Source organism: Chiloscyllium punctatum, chromosome 36, assembly GCF_047496795.1.
Source record: "Chiloscyllium punctatum isolate Juve2018m chromosome 36, sChiPun1.3, whole genome shotgun sequence".
Classification (NCBI taxonomy): domain Eukaryota; kingdom Metazoa; phylum Chordata; class Chondrichthyes; order Orectolobiformes; family Hemiscylliidae; genus Chiloscyllium; species Chiloscyllium punctatum.
This window is the reverse complement of record NC_092774.1, coordinates 29,325,436-29,332,415: the sequence shown is the minus strand read 5'-3', so window position 1 is coordinate 29,332,415 and position 6,980 is coordinate 29,325,436. Positions and strand designations below refer to the sequence as shown.

The 6,980-nt window shown below is 46.9% G+C and overlaps 1 non-coding gene across 1 annotated transcript; it reads right to left on the bottom strand.

Annotated features, from left to right (window-relative positions):
- Window positions 1-2,400: 2,400 nt before the first annotated feature.
- On the bottom strand, window positions 2,401-2,474 carry trnan-guu (transfer RNA asparagine (anticodon GUU)). Its single transcript has one exon. It is a non-coding gene; the product is annotated as a tRNA-Asn (tRNA).
- Window positions 2,475-6,980: the final 4,506 nt, after the last annotated feature.

Genomic DNA, 6,980 nt, shown 5'->3' with positions numbered 1-6,980 from the left:
GTCTCCTCGACATTGGGGAGACTGGAGACTCCTCGCAGTGTCAAGTCACAGCGCTTGAGGGAACATCTCCAGGACACCCGCAACAATCAACCCCATCGCCCTGTGGCCGAACATTTCAACCTCCCCTCCCACTCTGCCAGGGACATGCAGGAACTGGGCATCCTCCATCGCCGCTCCCTCCCCACCCGATGCCTGGAGGAAGAACGCCCCAACTTCTGCCTCGGATACATTCAACCCCAGGACATCAATGTGGACTGCACCAGTTCCCTCATTTCCCCTCCCCCCACCTTACCGCAGTTCCAACCTTCCAGCTCAGCGCTGTCCTCAGGAGCTGTCTTACCTGCCAATCTCCCTTCCCACCTATCCGCTCCACCCTACTCTCTGACCTGTCACTTCCGTCCCCACCCCCATTCACCAATTGTACTCTTTGCTACTTTCGGCCCAGCACCCCCCCCCCCCGCCCCCCCAATTTATCTCGCCACCCCGGAAGCGTCCTGCCTCTATTCCTGATGAAGGGATTTTCCCCGAAACTTCGATTTTCCTGCTCCTCGGAAGCTGCCTGACCTGCTGTGCTTTTCCAGCACCACTCTGATCTAAACTCTGGTTTCCAGCCTCTGCAGTCCTCACTTTTGCCTACCCAATAAACCCAGTGTGCCGATTTCACATCCACAAACTGACACAAGTAGACTCAACGTCTACAGAAACCCTAGCACATTACTTCACATTAAAGACATCTGTGAAATGATGTCCAGACAACTCAACCCTCTCAGCATCATTGTTGCCCACAAACCTACCAACACACTTCAACAGCGGCAAATGAACCTTAAATACCCGAGACAAACAACCAGCAAAGGAATGTTATTTACAAAATACCATACAAGGAAATATATACATGAACTCTGCCACACAGTTTTCTGTGGCAAGAAATGCTGGGATGAGATAAGGAAGATTTATTTTAGCCAAAACGAATCGGCATTGACTGGACAGCCATTTAAAATCAACGCAGTCTGCCCAGGATGGAAGACCCGAAGGGATGTACAGTTTTCTTATTTCCTGAAGATTTACAAAGCTGAGACTGGGTTGTGGTGTTTGTTCCCTTTCCATTCCCAGGAGCCGCAGTGGTTGGGGCGGTGAGTTGGGAAAGTGAAATGTGCCCATGAGCAGCGTGTGGGACTATTTCAGCTTCCTCTCCTCTGACAGCGCTGTGACTTGACTCTGATGTTCTCAGGGACACTTACTGACGCGACACAGTGAAAAGAGTCTCATTCCCGCAGTTCGGGAATTCAAACCGTATGCCGGCTTCAGGACAATGAGAAAGATTAATTGGGGTGTGTGAAGAAGCTGTGAGCTGCATTTCAAACAGGTAGGTGGAGTCAGATGCGTCATCCATTGCGCCCCTGGCACTGTGCGGACCTGACACCGCCATGCTGCAGAGTTCTGACGTTAACACGGACATGCGCAGCAATGGGAACATTCACAAGAGGAACAGCCAAAGATAATCACCGTCACTGCTTCCCTTCCATAATCCCAACTTTGTGAAGCAGTATCTTTCACTGGCAAATAAAACACCTTTGTCCTCAGGTGCCTGCTTAACTTCGATTACGACTGCACGCCCCTCACTGTTCGATCTCATTTCCAAACTCTTGGCTCATCGCCTCAAAAGCAGCTCTGTGGGTATCTGCTTGTTCCACCCTGACAGGCAGTGGGCTACAGATTCCCGACCAGTCCCAATGTGATTGAAATACTTCAACCCCTCCACTGATTTGCATCTTTAAAAAAACCGTGGAGCAATCTCCCTTTCTTTTTGACGTCGTTTCTCAACTGTAGTCGGCAGGGTTCACACCTGCGTGGGGAAACCGCAATGGATTTCATGTCCATCGCATTCACCACTCGGCCCATCAATACAGAACCACACTGACAGCTTCATTTCCCAGATCTCTCTGCCTGTGGAGCTGACAAAAAGTGAATCCTTGCAGAGTTTGTTTGAATTCAATCACTTCTCAGGTTTCGAAAGGGTTAAATATCTGCAAATGGCGAGTCTGCGTGTTTCATCCCAAAAGATGAAATGGACGGTCAGTTAAAAACAAAAACAGAAATTGCAGGAGCAACTCCGCAGGTCAGGCAGCATCTGTGGAAAGAGACTCAGAGACAACATTTCAGAACTCGTTTTTTTCCTCATCCAGGTCCAGCCAAACCTGCTGAGTTTCTCCAGCAGTTTCGCTTTCTGTCTCGAATTCTCAGCATCCGCAGTCATTTATGTTAGAAATTCAATCAATTCAGAAACCCCTTTGTGCTGCCTCAGTGGAATAGATTTCCGTTTGGGAAACATTTTCCTGACACCATTAAAAACGTGCACTTTCGCAGCCAAGGAAGCGGTAGGAGCAAGAACTAGGAACACGCCGTCCCTGGGTGGTATCGAACCACCAACCTTTCGGTTAACAGCCGAACGCGCTGACCAATTGCGCCACAGAGACAGGTGCAAAAGCTGCTTGCACAGTGTCTTTGAGGAACCTACTAATCAATTCATAATTCAACCCGCCCCGCCCAAAATTACCATTGTCTTCTATCAGTTTTACTTTCCATAATAAAGCCTTGGACATTCATTCTGGAGACATGGGGACAGCCTGATCCCACCATCTGCAGGTACATCCATGTCACGAGGAACGAGCTCTCCGCCACCGGGGCCATCGCCCTCCGAGCCTTTCAGTGTTTTGCCTCTTCCTGAATTTTCTCATTGGCGCCGAGCCGAGAAGGGGTTTGAATTCCTGATGTGCAGAGAATTCTTTCAATGTCTCGGGTCAGTTCAGGTCCCGAGAATATCAGAGTCAATCAGCCTCTTAAACAAGGGGATGGTGTTTGGACTGTCTCTGCTCAGTCCGTCAGTTCATCCTTCATTCTCCTCTAATTCCACTTCCCAAAGAGTTTCGAAAGATTCACAAAGCTGGAGACTGGGATTTGTGTTTTACTTCCTGAACATTTTTCCACCTGCTAACTGACGATATTTTGACAAAACCTCTTCCCCATTGTAACATTTGCATCATGTCCAGGGATGAGCAATTTCCAATCCCAAGTTTGGGAATGTTCTCTTTGGAGCAAAGAAGGTTAACTGGAGATTTCCAGGGGCTGTTGGCAATGATGGGAGAAGACGTGGTGTGAATGGGCAGGTTAATGATCAGAAGAACCTATTGCCACTGACTAGGGTCAGTTACCAGAGGACAGGGATTGAAGTTCTTTAATGGAAAGCAGCATTTGTGTCGAACAAACACAGCGAATACTGCAGAAAGCCAACGGGTCGAGCAGCATCCGTGGAAAGAGAAACAGAGCCGACGTTTTGAGTGTGCTACGGTTTTTGTTCAGAACTCAGTCTTTTGCCTCTTCCCGAAGTTGGTCCAGGTCTGTGTCTCAATTGGCAAACACATGGCAAGTGCAGTTCTGCAATGTGAAGTTATAGCCTTTGCTGTTTAAAAAAAAAAGCAGTGCATTGTTAAAATGATTATATATTGGAATGTGGAGAAAGTGAGGACTAGAGGTGAAAGTCGAAAAATGTGGCACTGGAAAAGCACAACAGGTCAGGCAGCATCTGAGGAACAGGACAGGGAACGTTTCGGGTACAAGTCCTTCATCAGGAATGATGTATGGATGTACTAAGGGGTCTCAGAGTCCCTCCACACCAGTCAATGCCAGCTGTCGGGCAGATGCAGCAGGCAATGAGCAAGGCAAGTGGTATATTATGAAGAGGAATTGAGTTCAGAAGTGGGGTCATTGAACATATTCAAGGCGAAGTTCATCTGAGTTTTGAACACCAAAGAAGTGGATGCTTATCGGGGGAGGTAAGAAAATGGTTTTAAGACCAGTACAGATCAGTCACAGAGTCAGACAGTACTGAACAGACCCTTCATCCAACGAGTCCATGCTGAGTATGTTCTCAAACTAAACTCGTCCCACCTACCAGTGTTTGGCCCATAACCCTTCCAACCTTTCGTATTCATGTACTTATCCAAATGTCTTTTGAACGTCGTAACTGTACGTGTATAAAATCATGAGGGGCATGGATAGGATTAATAAACAAAGTCGTTTCCTGGGGTGGGGGTGTCCAGAAGGAGAGGGCATGGGTTTCGCGTTAGAGGGGAAAGATACAAAAGAGATCTAAGGGGCAACTTTTTGACGCAGAGAATGGTACGTTTATTGAATGATCTGCCAGAGGAAGTGTTGAAGGCTAGTACGATTGCAACATTTAAAAGGCATTTGGGTAGGTGTATGAATAGGAAGGGTTTGGAGGGATATGGGGCCATGTGCTGTCAGGTGGGACTAGATTGGGTTGTGATAGTTGGTCAGCATGGACAAGTTGGACCAAACAGTCTGTTTCTATGCTGTACATCTCTACCTCAGTGTTCAACATACGCAGTGACCTGGCCTCCACAGTTTTCTGTGACAATGAATTCCATAGATTCACCACTCTCTGGCTAAAGAAGTTTCTCCTAATCTCCATTCTCCCTTTATGCTAAGGCTATGCCCATGGGTATTAGTCTCTCCTCCCAATGAAAACATCTTCCCAATGTCCACTCTGTCCAGGCCGTTCAATGTTCTGTACGTTTCAGTTAGATCTCCCTTGAATGTGGGCCTGTTAATCAGCATGAATCAAACCCTTCAGGATGAGGACATCCGTGATTAGACTCAACAAAGTGAGAATGGAGGGTGAGAGTGTGGGATGGAGATTTTCAGCTTTTAGGGAGTAAGGTAGGAAAGAAAGTTTAATATAAATTATAATTGATCAGATGAGCCAATGGGCCAAGGAGTAGTGGATGGAGTTTAATTTAGACAAATATGAGCTGTTGCATTTTGATGAGGCAACTCAGGGCAGGACCTATGCGGTTAATGGTAAATTAATGGAATTCTGTGCTCAAAGAAGCAGTCGAGGCAGCTTCATTAAGACACTGTTGGATGGGTTTTTTTTTGCGTGGTAAGGGAATTAAGGGAAGTTGGGATAATGCAATTAGGAGGAGCTGAGACTATTGATCGATCCGCCATGATTGTAATGAATGGCGGAGCAGGGTCGATGGGCCAAATGGCCTACTCCTTCTATTACTTTGAAACGATAACCATGCGTTTCCCATGGTCAACCCACCTAACCTGCACATCCCTGGACACGAGGCAATTTAGCATAGCCAATCGAAATCAAGAGCAGTGAGCAATGTAGTGATGTGGAAACCAAACACCAGAGAATGAGAGAAAGGGACAAGGAAAATAAATGTACTCGCAATCAAAACTGGATTCTCACCATCACAAAAAATAAAACTAAAAGCTGCATTGTAAAAAAAGCGAATTAATTGACTGCACACTTTGAAGAGAATAATTATGATCTGAGACTCCTTACAGAGATATGGCTTCAGAATGACAAGGATTGGATCCAGAATATCGAGGGGAGATGTGGCATTCAAGTCGAGTGAGAGGCTCAGTAAAGGTAGAGGGTGGGCACTGCTAATCAAAGCACTGATAACATGGTAGTCTGGTGTCAGCTCGGATTTCAGGTCCTGACTTCCCTGTCCCCTGATCTCCCTGTTCCCACAGAGTTAAATGTTGTCTGTTCTCAGCTCTGCTCGATTTCTGTTGAAGCTTTGACCCCCTTTTACACCTTCTGGAGCAACAAAATATTCTGAGCCTCCTGGAAATGACACCTTATCTATACCTCTCCTGTTTTTAAAAATCTCGATAAAGTTATCTGTCAACTTGCTCGGCTCTGTTGGAAAAATGTCCCAGCTTCTTCTTAATTCAAACCCTCCATTCCCAGCAACACGCTGGCAAAGTAAGGAATAGGGAATTGCATCAAATCACATAAATGTACTGTCTGAAATAATCTAGCTGTGCTCTGGCCTGAGATATTGAGAGTCCCTGGTGTAAGAAATTACGAATGCAATAATTTTGGTCACAGAATTGAACAATCATTTTGCAACAAAGGGGTCTACTTTGATAAGGAGGTAGCGGTTATTTCTAGGGTAAGTGAACAGTTTGTAGATCAGGGAGATGAAGTTCCAGACACTTGTGAAGGGCTAGAATTGAATTTGATAAATAAGACAAAGAACTGTGGATGCTGGAAATCTGAAACAAAAACTGAGAACACTGGAAAAACTCAGCAGGACTGGAAGCATCTGTGGAGAGAAAGCAGTGTTAAAATTTCGAGTCCAACAACTCCTCTTCAGGATTCTGAAATAGTTTAAGCCTGGCAGTAAGTCAGGTAACCTTTACTGCGACCCAACTTTGTTACAGCTTCAGATCTCCACATCACAAGGCGTACAAAAAGTAGCTTTTTTTTAAAAAAAGCACCTCAAGCTCAAAGTGCGCACACTCACCCCCCACTGCCCCCACCACACTTTCTTTATTATTGGTTCGTTGAGTTATCCCTTTGTTACTGGATCCTTCGTACAGCCGGGTAAAGCATGCAGCTGGGACGACTGAGTGAATCCTTTCGCGCAACGGCAGTTTCCATCACTGAAAAGGACATGACTGAATCAGATGGGTTTTTGCCCTCTAAAAACGGTTTCATCCTTAGATTCTGAAGTCCAGATTACTGGCCGAATCCCAATTCTGCCATCTGCCGCGACGGGATTCGAACCTGAGAGTCCCCAGAGCTGGGTTGTTAGCGATACTCGGCCATCGCTCCTTCCATCCCCCTGCAATGGCACGTGAACGCGCTGGTGCCTCCACAGGTGGGAGGAGCAGGTGAAGCCCTTTTGGAACTGACAGCAGGTGAACGGCCTCTCTCCGGTGTGGACCCACTGGTGGGTCAGCAGTGCAGCTGACTGAGTGAACCCCCTCCCGTACATGGGGCGCGTGAATGGCTTCTCTCACTTGTGGATACACTGGTGCGTCTCCAGATGGCTGATCCGACTGAAACCCTTCCTGCACACGGAGCAGGTGAATGGCCTCTCCCCGCTGTGAATACGTCTGTGGGTTTCCAACACGGATGGGGAAGGGAATCCTTT